At 38.5% G+C, this 23,459-nt stretch overlaps 1 long non-coding RNA gene across 1 annotated transcript in view; it reads left to right on the forward strand.

Annotated features, from left to right (window-relative positions):
* The window catches only part of LOC144996538 (uncharacterized), a 313,044-nt gene that overhangs the window by 288,966 nt on the left and 619 nt on the right, over window positions 1–23,459 (forward strand). The gene's annotated exons all lie outside the window — the stretch shown is intronic.

Below are 23,459 nucleotides of genomic sequence, written 5' to 3' on the forward strand. Positions count from 1 at the left end.
TAAACGTAAGCCGCACCCACAAAATTTCATTAGAAAAAAAGATGATTGCACATATGTAGATCACACTTCTCCATAAGCCGCAACGATTGCTGTTCGCTCCCTCCTGCTCAGTAAAACCATTAAACTCCTCTTCTTCAGTGTCGGAATTGAACAGTCTCAGAATAACTCCATCATACATGTTTACAGTCTGTCACTCTCGAAGTTGCCTCATCTGGAAGCAAATTTTCTGCTGATCTTACGTTGTCAGCAGCCAAGCCTTTTCTAAACCTGTTGTTGATAGTCAAGTGTTTGACTTTGCTCCATGCTGTCAGTGCTGGCAGACTGACAGAAAAAATTGACAGATCAAAAGTTGCTTTTCGTATACAGCCGGGATCTGTGTTACTCCGTCCGGGCGGACCTTTGCCCTGGTTGCCAGGGGCTGCAGCAAAAACATCAAACTGTGACTAATAGAACATTGAAAACGAATTGATTGCACCAGGAAACTCCAGGTAATTATTTCATTTTTTGCCCATACAACCAGACTTCATTTCTACTTGATTACATCATTGAGCATTGTTGTGGCTGTGACTGACTATCAAATCTTACAAGTGCTTGTTGGACTGCTTTTGTTTAGTAGTAGCCATGTGGGTGTCCTTGCGGAAAGTGAGATAAATCTATTGCAAAATGTCAAATGAAATGTCGGATTAAGGAAAGAGACATCTACAAAAACTGATTATCCATCTCATCCTAAAGGTATGTACGAATGCTGGAGTTTTTAGATGGCGGAAGCAAACTTCACATCAAGGCAACTAGAGGTTGAGCCTCCTTAAAGTCTTGTCACAACAATTAAGAACAATGCAAGTGCAACTGACTATGTAGGTATGGTATAGCTCAAACTAGTGTTAGATTGAATTTCTTACCCAGCATAAATCGTATCACCTTTTTGGAGAACTAAAACAATTTTCACAAATTAATTCAGTGAGGTTAATTTAGATTTTGGTTCTATGTACTAAAAAATAAATGAATTTCCAGAGTTGTTGCAGCGCTTTCAAATAGAGGATTTTTTTTCTCCACAATTTTAACAATGATTTCATTTTTTGACATGTAGATGAGGGAAAGACTAATACAGGCTAGGCTGAGGTCAAAAGTCAACATTTATGAGCAACCCTGTGTTTTAATGCCAAGAAAGAGAAACGGAGATGCATTGTTTGCTTTTAGGATGCTGATGGAGAAGAACAGTGGTCAGAAGTTGCTGCATTGTCTAAGATCAGCAGAAAGTCTACGATAGGATATAGAGAAAGAATGTGTGGTTTGGCTGAATTAGCCTGGAGTGGCAAAGAAGTGTTGGAGTTATTTAGGACATGTATGTGAGCCGGAAGACGATGTGCTGTAGGGGTGACAAAGGAGTTCAAGGTGGAGTTGGGAAAGCACCAAAGATCATCTTTGAGCTCCTTCTTGTTTGCTGAACTGATGGATAGACTGTCAGATAAGGTTAGACAGGAATCTCTGTAGACCATGATGTTTTCAGATGACACTAATCTGTAGTGAGTGCAGGGAGCAAATGCAGGAACATCTAGAGAGGTGGAGGCTTACTCCGGAAAGGAGAGATTCTGGCTGTAAATGAGAGGGATGTAGAATTGTGTACAAGCAGGTTTAAATGGGTGGAGGAAGAATTCAGTTGTCATGTGGGACTTAAAAGTGTCAGGAAGAATTAAAATGAAAGATGTTTCCGCTTTCTCCGCCTAAGAATCTACTAGAATTATGGTACTTGCATAAACAGTTACATTAACAGTTACATTAGTTCAAAGGATGTAATCACTGGAACTAAAGCTCTAGTGTTAAAGGGTTGAATGGATAAACCCCTAAACCTATGTGATCTTAGAGTGAATATTCCCATGCCCTGTATTTTGTGTTGTGTCATCAATGTATCATCTTTGTACTTCTTTGATCCCTATTTTTGACATGTAAGGGGGTGAAAATCTAGAAAAGTGGCATACAACAGCAAAGTAACTCCACAAGAAGTGGTCTGTAGTCAATTTTCAAAGCTAATTATAACTTGAAGGAACCTCTCTAATTAGCCCTACATCTCTACATCTTAAAGGAAAAAAAAGAAACTGAATTTTAACTTTTTGAAAATTTACTGGGGACTAAGGTACAAATTTTTAACAGACATTGAAATGGAAAAAAATTAAAAAACACATAAAATCTACTTAAATGTAGTGACTGACAACTTTACATGCTGTGAACATAATTCTCTTGACATCAATGACATTTTGTAAAAATGTCCCTTGATAAGATTTTTTTCTATTTTTAGCATGGTATTTAGTTGTAGGAATCTTAATATTGAATAGAGTCAATGTAGATTTATTGGGTAATGTCAATTAAGGTCAACACAGTCAATGGGCCAGCGATGCTGCAAAGGTAGAACGGACAACCTCTGTTTGGAAGTTTGCAGGTTAGGTTCCCGCCTTTCCCATGTGTCGAAGTGTCCTTGGGCAAGACACAACCCCACATTGCACCTGGTAGTTATAGGTTGGTGCCAGTGTTAGGCAGTGAATGTGTGTGTGAAGTGGTGAATGGGACTGTGACTGTAAAGCACTTCCCTTCAAGGAAGATAGTAAAGTGCCAACTACCATTTACTCAAATTGTTTCTGTGTCCTTTCCTGCTGTCATCAACCCACTTTTCTGCTGATAAACCAACCTATCACTGAACTGTGTTCAGGATAAAATTATTTAAAAACAAAAAGCATATTTTTGTGGAAAAAATTACATTTCAAAAGGAAAAATATCTACATGATACTAAAGAGTAAATAAATAAATATAAAATGCCAATGCTTTGTCTAGACCAAGGCTGAACGTGTCCCTAAGCTGCTTTAGCTCAACCTATTGAAGATAAAAAAGTTTTATCTATGATGATTTCTTGTCCTTCTCATTCTCCACTATTATCTAGTTTTAACTTCACTACATAAAAGAGCCTCCGTGGATGACCTCCTTTTTAAATTTGCTGCTTAGTCACATTACCAAACAGTTTTTCTAAATTTAAACCTCAGGTCACCTCCCTCCAATGATTAGTTTAAATCTACTTCATTTGGCAGAGGAGTGTATCGAAGCAGCAATATTGGGTCACAGCTGCCGTGTTTTTCTTAGTAGACATTCGGTCTTGTTTGCACTCTCCCTCCCACTCTTTGTGTTATGGTTTTTTAACGATTCTGGCAGATGCTGTTGTTGGAGAATGAGCTCACTTAGGTGTGAAAAGGTGAAGTTGTGGAATTGATCGTCACTCCCCTCAATACCAAGTTTGAATGTATCTGTTAGTCGGATATAAGTTATTCTCGTAAAAATGGTAATGGTATTTTACTTTTACAAAGAAAAATATTAAAGATAACAAAATTACTTAATGTCCTTGTAAAATTGTATGTGATATTAATTTTACCTTTCCTTTTCAAATGTTTTAACACTTTAAAAACCTGCATCTGTACATAATGTGTAATTAATATCAAAGGGGCGGCAGTGGCTCAGGCGGTTGAGCAGGTTGTCCAATGATCAAAGGGTCGGTGGTTCGATCCCCGCTCCCCCCAGCCAACTGTCGTTGTGTCCTTGGGCAAGACACTTCCCCCCTCCTTGCCTCCAGTGTGGCTCCACTGGTGTGTGAATGTGCATGAATGATCCCGGTGATGGTCAGAGGAGCCGTAGGTGCGAACTGGCAGCCACGCCTCTGTCAGTCTGCCCCAGGGCAGCTGTGGCTACAACCATAGCTTACCATCACCGAGTATGAATGAGGAGTGAATGAATAATGGACACAATGTAAGCGCTTTGAGCGTCAGGAAAAGCACAGATAAATCTAATCCAATATTATTATTATTATTAATATTATTATTAAAGTAAAAAGTGAACTTGAAGGAATAAGAGAATTTGGTTGGCTTTAAAAATAAATACATATTAAATAGTAAAACATTTAAGAAAAAAAATGTTTTGCCCTGTCTTCCTAAATGCCACTGGAATACATATAACAAAAAAGCATTACTTCCAGATAGTTTCAAAGAGTGTGAGTGTTTTGGATTTTGAAATATCTTGTGGTGAGAGTCCTAAATCCAAAGGTGGAAAACAGGTAGCATCATGCACGGATGTCCAACAGAAGAGAGTCCTTGTAATCAAAGTCCGTGATCTGAGGAGCGTAATCTGGGAGCCATGAAGCCTGCGCTGGAGTCCGTGAAGCATAATTCTAGATCAGTGAAGCGTGATGTAAGGTCTGATGCTTGAAGCGTTAACCAAGAGAGTAAGGAATTGAGAAATACAAACACAGAAAGAGACAGACTTAATTTTTGGTCAAGTAGAAAGTAAAGGTTAGTCAACGTAGAGTCCTTGACATAAAATTTGGAAAGCTAAACACAGCAAACTTCATAAGAATTAAGAAACCGGGCAAGAAAAGATAACTAGATGCATTTCATGAATAATGTTACGATCACACCAGCCATGATCAATGCGTTCAAGTACATGCTTTGAGTGTGTGCTTAGCATGTTGTGTTTACACTGACTACCCGATACTAGTGCATGTCTGACATTTTGCACCAAGTCTCTTCAACTTTACATGGCAAAGTGGTGCAGATTTTACAAATCATGCTCAAGGCTTTTTCTGTCACAGCTTTGTTTTGATATATGAAAGACTTGGTGTCATACAATTCCAGGCCCGGCACAACTGCAATTACCTGTAATAATTTCTCCTCCGTGATCAATTTACAAGCAGTTGGCTGTTTTTTGAATTAAAAGGAAGGTCACTACACTGTAAACCCGAACAAGTTACTAGAACTTAAAAAAATTAAGGCAATCATTTGCCACAATTTTTTTGAGTTGATTAACTAAAAAGTCTGAGTTTTCCATAACATAAAAGATTTAATTGTGTGCTACTTGTATTTCTTCATAACAGTTAAATTAAAAGTGTCAATTTGTGCAAGTCAAATATTGGCATTAAATATAACCTACATTTACACATTAAGACAACTTAATTGTCATCAGTTACAATGACTCGCAGTTTTGAGTTTTAAAGCCACAGGAATAAGTTTGCATAACTTAAAAAAATAGGGAAAAACAACAATTCTATCTTAACAGAACTCGATATTTATTAGTTACCTTCTTGTACAGGGATAATCAATTTGTTTGAGTCAGTAAACTCAAAACCATGCTTTTCAAAACTTAGTTTCTTTAGGCAAATGATTGCCTAAAAAAATAGAGTAATGGTAACACCTAATTGAATTGAGTTCATGCAACTCAGTTTTTTATGGCAATTTAACTCAAATTGATAAGTTGGTCTAATTGAAAAAAACATGTTATAAATTTTGCTTCAACAATTTACATTGGCACATTTTTCTAAAGTTTCAACTACTGGACCTTGAACTATTCACATCAAAGACATGAATGACCCAGCAATGTCTCATAGTTCAAGACAGGAGCTCAGGTGTTGCGAACTCTGCCTTTAATAATGGGACATACCATGTTTTTTGCTCTACGGGGTTGGTCATCATCGTCTACCAAACTCTAACTTATGGTGCAGAAAGAAATAAAAATAACAGTTTAATTTACTAGTTCAAACAGAGTAAAACAGCTACACAACGAAAACCATGGACAAAAACGCACACTTAAACCCCAATCTGCCCAGTTTGGCAAAGAGAATGGTATCCCATAATTCCTTGCGCTGCCTTACGTTATGATATCATGGTGCATTTACACAAAAGTTACACCAACTTAATTCAATTAAGTTGATTGAAAGTGAAATAACTACATCAGACAACTATGTGTCATTTTTAAGTTGAATGAACCCAAAACAATGATTTATTTTCACCAAACCAAATAATTAAGATAGAACAATGGAAAAAAGTTAATCTTTCCAACTACAGCCCAAAACCTCTTTTCAGATTGTACAGCAAAGTGTTGTAAACACCTGCCTAACAATATTAATGACTCACTCCTTTCTGTGCGATGCCTAAATAAAACTAATGATAGTAATTTTAATACGTAAGTTTTACTCTTACAAGAATTATTTTATTAAACAATATCTTTTGTTGTACAAAGGAGCCTTCGCATCTGCCTACTTCTTCCATTTATTTGAACATGTAAACAGCCAAACAGCATGGATCTCACTTCTGCTTCCAGCCCTCTCACTCATGGTTTTCATACCAAGATTTCCCACTTCCCATGAGTCTTAGGGGCTGAAGGCGGGGCTGGAGGTTGCTACAATATTTAGAAAAATAAAAATAAAAATTTGAGAGCATGCGGGACAAGGAATTGTTTAATCCACCTGAAACAAGAGAGATAAGAAATCCAGGATGCAATACTTAAATCTACATATTACACTTTAATTATGTTTTAAGTTTAATTTACTTAATTTAAACATATTTTATTTTAAATTAAAAATTATTAGTTACATATACTCAAAACAGGGGATGTGTTAAACAAACTTTATATGATTGAGTTAGAAGAGCTTTTTTGACAACTTTGAGTATTAGCTACTCATTATATTTAATTACTTTGAACGTTCGGGTTTACAGTTTGCAATACTTAAATCTATATATTACACTTGAATTATGTTTTTAGGTTTAATTTACTTAATTTAAACATATTTTATTTTAAATTAAAAACTATTAGTTACATATACTCAAAACAGGGGATGTGTTGAACAAACTTCATATGATTGAGTTAGAAGAGTTTTTTTTTAATTTTGAGTATTAGCTACTCATTATATTTAATTACTCTGAACGTTCGGGTTTACAGTGTACCGAATATGAGTCCCTGATTGGTCAAAGTTCAACTGGTTTAACTTTTAATGTGCTCAATGGAAGTAAAAATGTGTGTTGCGACCCATTAACGCAAGAGGTTTGAATGCAGAATTTATGTGCCCTGTCTTCCTAAATGTCAAAAAAAGCACCTACTTTCAGATAGTTTAAAGTAGTGTGAACATTTTTGGAGCATTCTTGAGCCTTCTAACCAATGGAGCCAGTCTTCCAAATCAAGTTTAAACCCTTCATGCCTGACTTTATTTCCAATTATATAAAACATTTATGTACATTAAGACTTTTTTTTTAAAGTGGTCACTCGAACTTGCGTTGCTGAGGGTGATGTGAATGTAGTTTAAGGGAAAAAAGATGTGAAGTGTCCTGCTCTCTTTACGTGTATCTAACGCAATTCAGCAGTAAGCCTAACTCCTTTTGGAAACATGAGCAGAGTCAGGATGTAGCGTCTATAGCTCCAGATTTAATACTCCAAAAAATGTCTCCAAAACAGAGTAAAAAACTGTAAAACAGAAAATAAACCTGCTCTTAGAACAGTCAAATATGAATAAAATTAGCATACATACACCTAAATGCACATGGAGTAGTCACTGCATGACGCTTAATCCACCATCATTCAAACATCCAGTGTTTAACACATATATATCTTCTATTAACGTTTTTGCAAAACTAAAGACTTATTATTATACTTCTGGTCAAAATAAAGCAACTTACAGACGATGATGTCAAAAGCTTGAACACAAAAACAGATGTCAGAGGATGAACTTGAGACCGTGTGCTTGCTGAGAGAAAATGCAAGATGGCTGAATTGTTGTAACAACATCCTATCTTAACAGCATCTTCAAAATAAAGGCCCATAAAAAGTGTGGAATAAAACTTATTCAAATTATTACTCAGAACATAATAAAGGGCAGAACACTCCCTACCTGGTATCTGTGAGGATGCCATACAAACTAAAAACATTACGAATTAGCATTCAGTCCTTTGTTGTTAGAAGAAGAACAATCTCTGTGACAGGCCGAAGAAACTTCTTCACGCACCCATCCTTTGTTGTCTTAATTTCGATCTTGCGGACTTTTCCACCACGTCCAGGAAAGGTTTTGGTGACGAGTGCCATGGGCCAGTCATTGCGACAGGTTTGGCTGTCTTTTAACAGGACGACGTCACCTTGTTCAATGTTGCGACAGGACTCCTGCCACTTGTTCCGAACTTGCAATGTGTGCAGGTATTCACGTTTCCAGCGACACCAGAACTGGTCTGCCAGTCGTTGCACTTGACGCCACTGTTGCTTGTACATGTCCTTCTCAGTGAACACCCCAGGTGGAGGGGGTACACACTGCTTGCGGGTGAGGAGCATGGCTGGGGTGAGTATCTCAGGTACTTCTGGGTCAGAGGAAACAGAGACCAGCGGTCTGGAGTTGATGATTGAGGTCACTCCTCCCATGAGAGTGCACAGGACTTCGTGAGTCAAACTAGAAGAAGGGGTGCGCATTAACATTGAGTCCAAAATCCGCCTTGCAACTCCAATCATGTGTTCCCAAACCCCACCCTTGTGGGAAGAGTGAGGCGAGTTGAAGTTCCACGAACACCCTTGACTGTTAGTGTATCTTTGGACGTCCGACTCCTTCAACACTTTGTAGAACTGCAACTCTTTGCAAGCCCCAACGAAATTGGTGCCACAATCTGAGTGTAGTTGTTCGGAGGGCCCACGAATTGCGAAAAATCTCCTCAGAGAGTGTATGAAGGACGACGTGTTCATGGACTCTATAACCTCTATGTGGACTGCACGGGTACTCAGACAAGTGAAAAGAACCGCCCAGCGCTTATTGTTTGCTTCACCACCTCTTGTGCGTCTGGCAGTGACGAACCACGGGCCGAAGACATCCACACCAGTGTAGGTGAAGGGAGGTGAAATGTTCAGTCGCTCTTGTGGAAGGTCTGACATCTTTTGGCTCTGTCTTCTCCCACGGAGCTTTCGGCAAGTGACACATCCATGCAGAATGCTGCTAATGCTTCTTTAGCCTCCAATCAACCAGAGGCTGGCAGCTCTTACTGCACCTTCCGTAAATGTGCGCCCTTGGTGCTCCACCTGCTCGTGATAGTGTCTTATGAGAAGTGTAGACACATGGTGTTTGCCTGGCAAAATAACTGGATGTTTTTCTTGTTCACTCAGATCTGCTTGCTTCAACCTGCCCCCTATTCTCAACAATCCTTCTGGAGAGATAGCAGGATTCAATCTTGCCAATGGACTTTTCGTGTTTACCTCAGTTCCTTTTGACAAAACTTTACGTTCCTCAGGAAAACACGCCATCTGCACAGTGCGTAGGATCACCGTGGTTGCCTCATTTAGCTCATCAACAGTGTGAGGTCTTTTACACTGATGCCACCCACTACAACCAGTGGGGCATTTGTTTGTTGACTTGAAAGACTGTGCCACATGTATAAGAGTTGCTACTGCTCTTTGCAGTGATTTCCAGGAAGAGAATCTTTCAAATCTTTCAGGATTGAGCGGCTCATCATTGTAGCTTGTTATGCAACTTGTTACTTGTGGTCTGATGTCAACGTCCGAGTCCGGATCTACAAGCTCAAATGTTTGTTGCTGGTCGCTTGCTGTGGGTGATTTGGACAAAAATGCCGGACCTGTGAACCAGTTATTTTTAGTAAGCAGCCATTTTGAGAGTAGGTCCAGTTGCTCACTTGCTGTTAGATCCAAGTCTTTGATTGTGTTTGAAAAAGAGGACTTCCATGCTCTGTATGTTTCTGGATGGTCGTCGAAGTGTGAAAGGCCCGTACTGACAAGCTCTTTCCTTGCTAGGTATTTTGCCATGTCCATGAAGGCTGAGGGCTCTGGACCACTTGTATGAGATGCATTGATGTACTTTGGTAAATCTACCCCAGGCTTAGGTAAGCTGCGTCGTGATTCTTCGTCGATTCGGCACTGAGTTTGAGCGTTAAGTTGGATAGATGGATTGTAACCAAGTCCAATCTGTTGAGCATGTGGGGAACCTGGTCCGTGCTCATATTTTGGTGGAATATGCCAGGAGTTTTTGATGAAATATTCTTTCCCATCGTAGACAAACTGTGATGGAAGGTTGAAGCGAGGCTCGAAAGACTGTTCCGATGGCTCTGGCAAGTTGGCTGATTCAGGGCCTTTGGAATAACAGGCATTTTGTTTTTGAACATAGTCACTAACACGGTCATGTGTGTTTTGAAGTGACATGGGAGAACTTTTCATGCTACGCACTCCTTCATCCTCTAGGTCTGCTGCTGCTTCCAATACTTCTGCTTGGGCATTAGCAGCTGCAGCCTCTCTTTCGTACTTTAGTGCTTTTAGATTGGCTTCTAGTTTAGCCTTTTTGACCTTGATGCTTTTCTCTTTTTCTGCAAATGCTGCACGTGCACGGGCGGCTTCTGCCACTGCTCTAGCCTTTGCTGCTGCGGCACTCACGGATGATCTACTCGAACTTGCACTTTTCCGAGTCCTTACTGATGCTCCATCTTGGAAAAGTTCATCCATGTTTGACGTTGTCTAACTGACTGTGTTGTTAGCTAGTTGGGTATCGTCTTTTTTTACTGTCCTGCTCTCTTTACGTGTATCTAACGCAATTCAGCAGTAAGCCTAACTCCTTTTGGAAACATGAGCAGAGTCAGGATGTAGCGTCCATAGCTCCAGCTTTAATACTCCAAAAAATGTCTCCAAAACAGAGTAAAAAACTGTAAAACAGAAATAAACCTACTCTTAGAACAGTCAAATATGAATAAAATTAGCATACATACACCTAAATGCACATGGAGTAGTCACTGCATGACGCTTAATCCACCATCATTCAAACATCCAGTGTTTAACACATAAATATTTTCTATTAACGTTTTTGCAAAACTAAAGACTTATTATTATACTTCTGGTCAAAATAAAGCAACTTACAGACGATGATGTCAAAAGCTTGAACACAAAAACAGATGTCAGAGGATGAACGACACAGACACAGACGACACAACCCTGGTGGGTCTCATCACCAAGGGCGATGAGACTAACTACAGGGAAGAGGTGGATCTGCTGACAAAATGGTGCAGAGACAATAACCTCCTGCTAAATGTCGGCAAGACAAAGGAGATTGTTGTCAACTTTCAGAGGGGCCACACTCAACACCTGCCACTGATCATTGATGGTACTGCTGTGGAGAGAGTGAGCAGCACAAAATTCCTAGGGGTTCACATCAGTGAGGACCTCTCCTGGACCGCCCACACCACATCATTGGCAAAGAAAGGACAACAACGTCTCTACTTCCTGCGGAAACTAAAAAGATCAGGTGCTTCACCAGCCATCATGACCACATTCTACAGAGGAACCATCGAGAGCATCCTCTCCAGCTGCATCACTGTGTGGGGGGGCAGCTGTACACACAGCAACAGGAAAGCCCTGCAGCGCATAGTCAACACAGCCAGGAGAATCATTGGAACACCACTCCTCTCCCTGCAGGACTTATACATCACCCGCCTCACCCGCAAAACACTAACAATAATCAAGGATGCACACCACCCTGCACACAACCTGTTCAGCCTTCTGCCCTCAGGGAGGAGGTACAGGAGCCTCTGCTCCCGGACCACTAGACTCAGAAACAGTTTCACACACCAGGCCATCAGGATGCTAAACACCCTCTCCCCTCTCCACCTACCCACCACCCATATCCCCCCATGAACAGTGCTCAAACGAACCCACCCCCCCGCTGCCTTGAGACACTGCCTTAAGTGCACTCGCACTTTTATGGCAAATTGCCTATGTTGTATATTGTAAATTGTATCTTTTTCTTTCTTTTTACTTATTTATTTTATTCTAAACGTATACTTTGTTTTTATTTTTCTTCTACTGAACAGACACGAGGGAGTAAGAAGCAAATTTTCGATTCATTGTATGTGATGCACATGTGAAGAATTGACAATAAAGTTGACTTTGACTTTGACTTTTGACTTTGAACTTGAGACCGTGTGCTTGCTGAGAGAAAATGCAAGATGGCTGAATTGTTGTAACAACATCCTATCTTAACAGCATCTTCAAAATAAAAGCCCATAAAAAGTGTGGAATATAACTTATTCAAATTATTACTCAGAACATAATAAAGGGCAGAACATGAAGCTAGGCGTGTCACAAATCCAGGAAAGTAGAGAAACATATGGACAATATCCCCTCTTAAGAATTTGCACCAGGTTGCTTAAGGCTGCTGAATTCTAGTGGACCCTTGGCACATGCACAGTCTGGACATTCTACAACATCTCATGATTCACAGCAGACAGCATGGAGGCCTACCAAAACATTCTCCTGAGAAATGCAACAGTGCCCCAAACCCTCAAATGGTGGAATAGAGGTGAGGAATGACACCAGTGAAGAACTTCAGCCCACAGGTTCTCTGGGACATATCACAGAACTCTAGGACATTGCTGTTTTTGTGCTTGTTTTCTGTCGACTTCCACATCTGCAGTTAAAACAATCAGATGAGTCATGGGGTCAGAGTAAAGTTTTGAATGTCCTTCCAAATTCTGTAATGATTACTTTGACACATTTTGACATTCTTGAAACCTGGTCAAAAGGACAATGAGGACTTAGGACCCGCTGGGCTGCCGTGTACTGAGACTTTTGGCAGTTTAAAGTTATTTCAATTTTTTTTTAAAAAAAGTAAATGGATACTCAGAGCCTTCTAGGCAATGGAGTCAGTCTTCCAAGTCAGGTTTAATGTCATGTCTGACTTTATTTCCAATAATATAAAAAAATATTCCCCAATGTTTGTTTGTTCTTTACTATGTAAGGGGATGCTAAATTAGGTGTAGTGCTTAATTTAATTGTACATTGTGTATTAGCAACATGAGGCATGATGACAAGCATTTCAAGGTCCCCAGCATTAAGCATTGATTTTGTTAAAAACCTTTTTGAATCCAGATATTCTCCGGGAACTTTTAACTGGTCTAGATATGCAGACAAAAAACTCACCAGAGGGACCTATACCTCCTCACAGAAGGGGGGCAGCACTAAGCCCATTCTTTTTTTTATTTTTTTTATTTTTATACACTGTATTTTATCCCACGAAGGGAAATTCTTTCTCCGCATTTGACCCATCCCCTTGGGGAGCGGTGAGCTGCAGCCGAAACCGCGCTCGGGAGGCAGTAGCGTTAAGGGTCTTGCCTAAGGACCCTCACTGGGTGATGTTAACTGCTCGCCATTGATATGGTAATTGCCCCCAGTACCATTGCTCATTCCCCTCCGGGAATCGAACCTAACATTCTTACCAAGAAGGATCTTGACCCAGGTGTTGATCTTATTTTTTACTGGACAATGGCTATGTCCAAATTCCCTCCCTACTCTCTAACTACTACATAACTGTAAAGTCTGGGACTATCTATTCTCCTGGATTTAAAAACATTTTGGACACAATGCTCACTACTTTTTTTTTTTAAGGGCAAATATGATGTCACTGACTTCCCAAAGAAGTATCCCTAATAAATATGAACATTTTACAAAAACTTTGAATAAATCCACTGTGTTCTAAGAATAAAAAAGTTGATGGTTAGTAAAAAAAAAGATGAAACTATTTTTTTTTTCACACGAAAAATAATTTAAGGCACTGGATTTTGGAATTATAGATTCTGACAGCTCTACAAAATGGTGAACACACTTTATAGACCACTACGTTGTAAATAGTGAAGAAATTTGGACACAACCAAATTCTTACTCTATATCCAGCTGTAAAAACTCAGAACAAAACCTCAAAACGTTCTCCTCTGAAGATAACTGACCCCGACCATGTTGCATAGTCTCAGAAGAATTCACTTAAACAGTGAAATCTGTTTTTAAAGAAGATAGATCCCCTTAGCAAATAGTAGCCTATTTAGATGTACTAGAAGTATACTTGTTCTATGCTAAAGATAAGGCAGTATACTTGAAGTTTACGTTTTATATACTGTGCTATCTACATATTGTAAAATTAAAATGTTTCAATTTAGTCTGATGTACTTAGTATACTTCTTGCACTACACGTACGTGGTCGATAGAATACTTGCTATACTTATGCTCAAGAATACTTAATAAGATAAACTTAGCAACTGGATAGCTCAGTTGGTTACGTGTAAGATGGAAAATTAGGGTTCGATTTCCAGATTCCCATGTGCCTCATCCAGTGTGGGTGCTTGAGCAAGACCCTTTGCGCTACTGCTTAACTATGTAACCACAAGGGGCCAAAGTCTGGGTCTCCCTGTGCCTGTCCCCAGCCTAGATAAATAAAGGGTTGTGTCAGGAAGGGAATCTTGGGGAAAAAATCTCTGCCAAACCACCTATGTCAATCAATGAAAGGTGAACAACAACTTAATAAAATACACTTCAAGTGTACTTTTTCTAAGGGGCATCAAGATGTAATCTACCTCAACCTTAACATCAAACCTTGTTCTGTCCATAGGCGTTAGTTTGAGAAAATCTTGAGGCTTACTATTGAAAGAAAAACACTCAGTGATAGACATTGTGACCTGAAGTGATTGGTTTAAAAACCTGCTTAAGTGTTGCAATTACCATGCAGAAGATGAGCACACTTGAGACTGACATTCCCACTTAGTAGTTCCCTACTGAGCTGCTTGGCCTGATAACAAAGAACCTGCGAAAGCCACTTTAGATAACTCAGACTGAAATGTTGATGGTCGCAGTGCAAATAAATCTCAAACTGAGTCATGAATATTCAGCATTGCTCAGGATGACCATTAAAACATTCAGGCAGGGGCATACAAGTTTTTTCAGTGAGGGTTGAACCTCAAATGCATTCTGATGCTCCATCTAACGATGCTGGTGGATCATTTGGATTCAACAGAACATTACTTGAAATGTTGAGAAAAATCCATCAAGCCTGCAGATAAATTGGAAAATGTTTTTTTCAGAGCAAACCATAACTCCTTCAATGCAAGTTCTTCATCCTTGGTTGTTTTTTAACTTCCTTTTGGCCAGTTAGTCTTGTTAAGACTAGAGGGACAACCCGAGAATGCGCATAAACAAGATCAATTTAATTATTTAATTGGGCTCATTAGAAGTTAGGAAGAATCGTGAGGAATCAAGAGGAAAAGTAAACTTGAATGTACAAGATACAAAGCAGCAACCAGGAGATGTGTTTACAGTTAGAAGCAGTGCATGGCTTGTCGGCGCTCCAAAAATTGTGGGGTAAAAATGTTTATATCCAAAGGCGGAAAGCAGGTGGCATCACACAGAAGTCCAACAAAAGACGGCCTGCTTAAAGTCCCACTCTGATCATTTTTTGATCTATTGCAAAAGCGTTCCCAGTGCTCTTGTAATCATAATTATGCCGTTTAAAACCAGCATACATTTTTTTAAACTGTCATTTTCTAGGACATAGTTTCTGCATGGCAGTAGATGATTAGAAATTCTCCTCTGATTTGTGGGGGGAACTGTTGGCGCAGAGTAAGTCGGTCCCCATTTCTTATCATCCATCTGTTTATGCTTTCTCCCACTAGCTGCATTTCTGAGTATTTCTTTATTCAAATTGTTTTGAATCAGAGGCAGCCAAAACTGCAATTTTAAGATTAATTTTCTTTATATATGTCCTCTATCATCAGAAAAATGCCACAAAAACATGTTAAAGACACCAGAAACAAAATTTTTCATTGGATTTGGTCTTTCATTTGGGATTCTTGCTCAAGAAGCCAAATTCAATTCCTCCATCCAACAAGGGAGGTAACGTAATAGACTGAAGGTCCAACAAATGTTGTCCATATAATCTGAGGCCTGTGATCCGTGAAGCGTAAGCTGAAATCTGTGAAGCGTGATTTGAGGTCTATGATCCGTGAAGCATACTTCAAGCATCATTCAAAAACACACAAAGCAAGGGATAGATTTAACTCTTGATTCAGTTGACAGAATAAGATAGGCAACATGGAATACTTTAAATGAAATTTGGAAACATCTGAGCACAATGAACTGGTAGAGAATGGGGAAACCGGGCAAAAACAAAACATCCATTTAGCTGTATCTCACAAAAGCAAGGATGTTCAGACACATTTAACCTAAAGTTTGGGTTTTTTTTTGCTGGAGAATATTTATAGCTTTGATGGACAAATAATTTCGCTTCACTGAAAATGTGTTAACCCTTGTGCTATCCTAGGCACTTTAACATTGGGAGTTGGGTCATCTAGACCCACTAGACCAGAGGTGGGCACTGAGGGCCGCAGTCCTGCATGTTTTCCAGCATACCCTGCTCTGGCATGTTCTGATTGGCTGGACACACCTGAACCAGGTAATCAGCCATGAGTAGGGCAAGATTATTGGCTGGACACACCTGAACCAGGTAATCAGCCATGAGTAGGGCAAGAGTATCTGGAAATCATGCAGACACACCGGCCCTCGAGGCCTGGAATTGCCCACCCCTGCACTAGACAGTGCTCTGAACCTTTTTTCTTCTATGATTTGTGATCTTCACTGGTATCCATGGATTACATGAAATCTTTCCACCTTTATCCACCTTTGTCATGGTAGGGAGAACACGTCAAAATAAGGGGAGGGGGGTCATAGGATAGCACAAGGGTTAAAACATTACACATGTTCAAAAAGAATAGAAGTTCAAATTTGTACTAAATAAGTGATGTACACTCAACAGAACTCATATGACAAAGCACAACATTTTCCCACTTCTGCTTTGTTTTTTCTTTCAGCTCATTTTGGCACAAACACTTAGATTATTAGCTCATTTGGCAGGTGGAAAGAGATTTTTAGCTGGTAGAATCACTGGAATCACATGGGAAATCATGCATTGGCTGAATCTGTTTTCATGAAAGCAACACACTGTATATGTTATTACTGAGATAGGACAAGACTGGAGCATGCAAAACAAAAAAAGGTATTACTTTTTTTCAGTAAACTAAAAAATGGGCATTGGTTAAGCTGCCAGGATGATTGCTTATATCAATAAAGGCAGCTAGGAAAAAACGCAATAAATTACATTTTATTTGTCACATAGATGACATCATTTTGAATTTATTTATTTGTTTGTTTTTTCTTTACATAAAACAACCAACTACAGGATCTTATGTTTAGACTGATATTTCAAAACTGCACTGAATGACCATGAAAAATGTCTCCAGAATTGACTGATTGTTGTCAAATTACAATTGATAACACAAAATTATTAGAAAAAATTACCGTAAGGAAAATGAAATATTTGTTGCAGGTTTTACATGAAAAAAGTGTCGTATTCTAAGAATTTTTAGCAAATGAGATTTCTACTACTCTAATGTCCCTGGCACTGCATTTTCATGGAAGGAATTCCATTAACAAATATAATAAAGTATAAAGAGACATTTGTAGGAAGCTCAGACGCTTCTTAGGGAAATCTCTAAGTGGTTGAAAGATGAAGAGAGAAAAAATAGATGTGATCCAGAGAGCAAATTAATAAAACTGCAAATTAGATAGCACATTAATAAGATTAGTCACAAACATGATTTAAGATTTACTCTCATTTTAGCACCTCAAAACTTTTGCTAAACATTTAAAAAAAAAAAAAACTGAGGATTTACACAGACAACCATTAGAATGTTGAAGTGTTGCAGTTTATGTCAGTTAATTGAATCGGTTAGTTCAAAAGGGGCCCAAGTCCAAGAGGTTTGTTTTTCCAGGAAATGATTCTAATTGCATAGCTTAAAGGGAGGCTACATCAAATTATTAAAACTTTACCCAGATTTAGCACCAGTTCATAGCTTACAAATGCTATAATATGAAGCACCTCACTTGTATAATTTTAGAGGACTAGCAAACTAAAGTCTCTGGACTTGGGCCATTCTTGAATTAAACAGGGGCGCTGCCATATTGGATAACTAGTATTGGATAAAGCAAAACCCATGCAAGAGAGGCCCAAGTCCAGGAATTTTACACTTAATGCATTTTAAATGTCAAGCATAGTCAATACATTACAATGGACTTGGGACTTTTTTGCACATAATCAGATAGCTTTTCCCTTGAAGACCATAGAATATATAATATCTCTATTTGGAAAAATTGTGGACTTGGGCCCCTTTAGAACTAACCGATTCAATTGCATCCTGTGGAATTGGAAAATTGTACTTAGAAATTTGCCACACAAACCCAGGGTTTGTGAGTCACCTGATGCAACAACTACAACAGCAAATGCACAGTGAGAAGAGGTTTTCTACTTTCCTAATTTTAACCATCAACCATTTTATATTATTTTCATGTTGTGTGCACCTTTCTAGCTTTTATTAAACACTGGCAAAACATTGTGTTTAAAGGCAAACACCAATGGTCTTTTGATAGGACATAGTTTCTGCGGGGTCTGGCGCTGAGTTTTGGGTGGGCCTGTTGGCATGGAGCAACCCCACTCACTCCCCCTTTCCTGTCACCCATAACTGAAAGCTCTCTGTCTATACTCTATCTTTCCAAGTCCTGTGCCATACAGTAGTTGTGTATCATGCTATACCACTCATCAGCTCTTTTCCATGAAAAGCATTCATTTCTATGAATAGAAAAAGATGCAGATTCATTTTTCACAAACGGATGGTGGGAGACTTAAGGAAAGATCCTACTGCAGATGGCAGACTTCATATAAAGACTTTTTTTCCTAGTCTGGCAGTTTAGTGGGCACAGGAGGCGACAATAGAGATGCGACTGATAGATGTGTGAGAATAAGACACCAACAGGGAAGATGGAGGCATGAACTTTTAAAATTGAGAGGATAGTTAAGGGAAAAGACAAGTTTAAGTTAGATGGAGGGGCGTGACTTTCTGTCACAGAACTGTCAAGGATGGATTAATGAGATGAGCTAAGAAGCAGTAGTAGCTTTATTTTCAAATTGACACAAACTTTTCCCAAGGTTAAATTTGAACTTTTTAAGGTTGATTAAACTTTTTATAAAAAGATGTTATTAACTTTGAGCTCACAAAAATAAATGAACATTGGCCAGATGTGAGCAAACCCTTAAGATTAATAACTGAACTTCCTAATTTTCTTTTCAAACTTGAATGAGTGCCAAATCTGTTCCTTGTCTTTTTATAGCCTCCATCTTTAAAGGGATTTATAATGCTTGGTGAAAAATGGACCAAACCTCAGAAAATAAAATATTTTACTGAAGCTCAACAAGAGCTCCACCTTCCGCTGCTAGTACCTTTTAGAACAACTGATTATTGTACCTTTTTTTTTTATTTTTTCTGTGCATTTCTGCAATTATGACATGTAAAGATAAATAAAATACCAAAAGAAAAACAAATTCAAGTACATTTTACATTTCAAAAGGGTTGTGTTGGTAAAAATGGGGCTAAAATTATTCATTGGGATCATTGCTCTAATATTATACAAAAATGGAACAGTTTTCTTGACAGATTCTGCAAATTCTGAAATCGAATCGGAACTAAACTCCGCGTTTCTTTAAGTAAGGTTGTCTCAGATAAAATGTGGTTTACAGACAAACTTCTTCTGTCATTTCATTCTGAATCTATTCGGGATTGCCACCAAATCTGTTTCTTGAAATAGTCCCCATGCAGAGGTCATTGTTATTTTGACTAAATCCAAGATGGACTTTTTAAACCTTAAAGCATCAGAACAGTTAATGAAAAGAAAATATTTCTGTTCATTTTAATTTTTGTTTTCTGTGCATTAAAAAATTTTCACATTTAAACTGTAAATCAGATCTGTAAATTACAATTCAAAAAGCTCATTTGGGAATATGCTATCAATTGGAATAAAGATATTGGTATCCATGCAATTGATACCTACAGTGTATTCATTCTTCAAATGTGACAGGTGTTCAGTGTTCTCGTAACCACTTTAAACGTAAGCAAAATATTATTTTAATAACTGAATATATACTGTACTTTAAACCAACGAAAAAAGACATTTAAAGTTGCATAGGAGTAAGTAATTTCTTTCATTTTTCCATTTGCTTTGACATTCAAGCGTAGGTGCCCAAGGCTAAAGAGCGCAATTTCATGAAAATGATTACTTTTTGGTTGATGGCATTTAAGTGTCTTGTATTTAGAGTTGTGCAAAATGACAGCTTATTCATACAATTCATGGTTCTGCTTCAAAATTAGACACAAATTACTCATTAGGTTTAGCAGCACTTCATCCCAGATCTATTCATTGTGCTTAATGGCTTTTGTTTAACCAAGTGGTTTCATTTCTTAAATGATGAACCTCAAATATCTAGTGTGACTCATTCAACCCTGGCTATGCACCCCTCTATACCTGCATGATCGCTCTTTCTGCTTACTCAGACATGCAAACTCAATGTGAGATTAATTAGGATCAAATGCTTTTTGATTGTCATTCTCTTTGAGAGATTTGGGAAAAAGCAAGGGGTCCAGGATGGAAACAATAAAAAAATGGAAGGGTTGTGCAGCTGAAATGCAGAATCCCATGTCTAAAATGTATAGGTGCACAAAGGAGTTTGTCCCCAATAAAGCAATTTGCAAATAATTTGTCTGTATCTCACTTTTTTTACACAAAAAAATTCCTTATTATGGATACTAATCAGTCTAGAATATAATCTTTCACTTTGCCGAGTTTATGGCTAAAACAAATACCCAAAAATCTGTTGTGTTCCTTTCCATTAGGAAAAAAAGCAAATTATTCAAATGAATATTAATACAGCATTATTAATAATCAGTGAAGTCTCAGTAACACTGAAAGAAATTCATTTAAACAAATAGGCATACATATGACATTTTATCTTATAATAAGGAGATACTGTAGCCTACTTTCTGTGATAAGGCGCTGGAGGTGCTTCCTTTGATTAACGAGGCAGACCTCGTTAATCAAATATTAGCCATGGACTAAGTAAACAGGACTTCTGCATTTTACAATTTGTGCTGAAATGCAGTGGAGATGTTTTGGATAAATAGCTGGTGGAGTGAAATGCATCAGCAATTGCAGAAAAGCACAGTTTGGGTAGGCGGTGTGTCAACAGACATGAAGCAAAGAGGAGGGCTGTTAGCAGACTAACACACTCTAAACAAGAACTAATTGGTTGAATGCTGTAAAGCATTCAACCCTTTGTTTTCCTGTTTCTCTTTATTGGTTGAATGCTGTAAAGCATTCAACCCTTTGTTTTCCTGTTTCTCTTTATTTATTTATTTATTTATTTATGGTATCTTCCGCCGTTTTTTGGCACCTAACTCCTCCTACAGTTTTTATCCAATTTTAACCATTAGACTATTAAAACGTTCAGCTCTTTCAGCTTATTCCAGCTATGACTTTTGGTTTTTCAAATCCTTGTACTTTTTAAGATATTCCAGGTTTTCCGGGAATTCTTGCCCTATTAAAATACATTGGGAAGTTATGGCGCAAGAGGTTCCTGGTTCGACACCCGGTTCGGACCCTTAAATTTTTTTTTACCATTTTACTTTTAAAATGTTGAGCTCTTTCAACTTATTACAGTTATTACTTTTGTTCATTCAAATCATTGAACTTTTTAAGATATTCCAGGATTTTCCAGGATTTCTGCTCCATTAAAATAAATTGGGAATCCTTGTGTTTAACTTCTTTTACACTTTTTCACCTATTTTACTTTTGGTCTTTCAAATACTTGTACTTTTCCAGATATTCCAGGTTGTCCAGGATTTTTTCCCCCATAGAAATACATAGGAAACCCCCCCCCACCACCCCCTGCAGAAGCTCGCCGGTTCAAGACCCGGCTCATCAGCTTTTACAAAAATATATATATTTTTAGTTTGCTTTTCTTTTTAATTTTATTTATGGTCAACTTTGATTATTTCTTAATTTAAACCTTTTCCCCCCCACAAATTATCACCGTTTAGACCAGGGGTCGGGAACCCTCGCGATCCATAACTGGCTCTTTTGATGGCCACATGATCTGGGTCGTAGACAAAGGGTTTCTCCGGAGCGTTTCACCGGAGCGTGTCAGCGTGTTCTGTCGGTCGAGTTGTAAGAACGAGATGTCGAGACCTGCTCAGTTAACAAGATCCATCATTTATTTTCTTCTTCCGTTTTGGAATGACAGTCTATAATAACACCACACAGCGGTGACTGTGTCGCCGGCGACAAGCGGAGCTGGCAAGCCAACAAAAGTGGCAAGAAATGAAAAAGCTGACACGCAGACCACTTGATTGTCAAAACTTGAAACGCGCTTCCTGTCACACTGACGGCTGATTTGACACCGCAGATCCAAATGAGAGCTACTTTGTCTGCAGTTTTCTTGTGACCCACATTATTTCAAGAGAGGATCATGCGGTGCGAAGCGATGCCCTCCTGTACCGCGCGATCGCGCGGTGCCGGCGGCTTTCCACCGCTTAACGCGCTGCAAAAAGCCCCACGCCGCTGATCGCTTTCACTCCGCAATGAAAGGCTGGGTGTTTGCACGGCGTCCTCTCTTAAAATAATGTGGGTCACAACAGAACTGCGGTCAAGCCAGCCATCATTCACATACCACACACTGCAGCGTGTGAGTATTGCTGTACTGACAATGTTTGGCTCTACGTCTGCACGTGAGCAGTATTTCTCACATCTAAAGAACATTAAGACTAACCTACGATCACGTTTAACGGGTGGAAGTCTCAACACCTGCATGAACCTTAAACTCACCATATAGGTATGGTGTCAAATTAATGCCTAAACTATTTGGCATTAAAACTGTAAAACCAGGAATCAAAACCCCAAATCTGCGAATCAAATTCTGAAATCGTCTTTTGAGTTGAGCTTTTATTACGGATGAACCAGATTACAAGACCATGAGCAAAACCATGCAGCACCAGAAGTCGCATAAGAAATACTTATCATTAATAGCAACAGCATCACAATCATATTAAGAAATAATCCACAGATGTTTTGTACTTTAAAATTGTTGAAATTACATAAAATTCACACATTCACTTAAACATATTGTATGGCTCTCATGTAATTACATTTAAAAATGTATGGTGTTCATGGCTCTCTCAGCCAAAAAGAATCCCGACCTAAAGAGCCTAAGGAGCCTAAATAAAAGAGTTTGTTCGTCATCATTTTTTTGTCCATTCAGCCCTGTTTTGAGCTAATTCAGCTTTCATTCAGCAGTACAGCATTCAACCCTGCATTTTCTTCTGGAAATGCAGACTTTCTAGTTAATCCTTGCTTGTCTTAACAATTCTACTTGTGCTTTTATGTCCAAGCAAAATGTCAAGTCTACAGACAGTTTAGAATCACTTGAATATCTAATTTCTCTCAAAAATGTCTGTATTTTAAGATTATTTAAAATTATTAAATAGGAATTTTTTTTTTAATTTTTTTTCCGTTTTTATTTATTTTTTGCTTGTAAGTTCTCCACACTATAGGGTGCACTTCATTTTTAAAAAGAAAAAAAAAAACGATAGCACACCTTAGATTCTGATTTTTCCTGTGCTAACAACAAAGTTGGGAGTTAGCGTAGCACAGTGATGTTTGTTTTAGCAGTGTAATAAAATAAAAAATATTTTGCTGTAAAGTTTGATGAATAAAATCACAACTGACAAATTACCATACGCATGTGTGCAATTGGAGTTACAACTTCAAATCGGCGATGACAACTGCGCGAATCTGCTGCCGCGAACCACAGCACGCTACAACTGCGATCTTACTTTTGACACATTCCTTGCAAGATATTTGTCAAAACTGATCCGTGTCTGATAATGGTAATTTGTCAGTTGTGATTTTAGTTTTCAAACTTTACAGTAAAATAT

This window comes from Oryzias latipes, chromosome 12 (assembly GCF_053564925.1).
Source record: "Oryzias latipes strain Hd-rR chromosome 12, Olatipes_Hd-rR_3.1".
NCBI lineage: Eukaryota > Metazoa > Chordata > Actinopteri > Beloniformes > Adrianichthyidae > Oryzias > Oryzias latipes.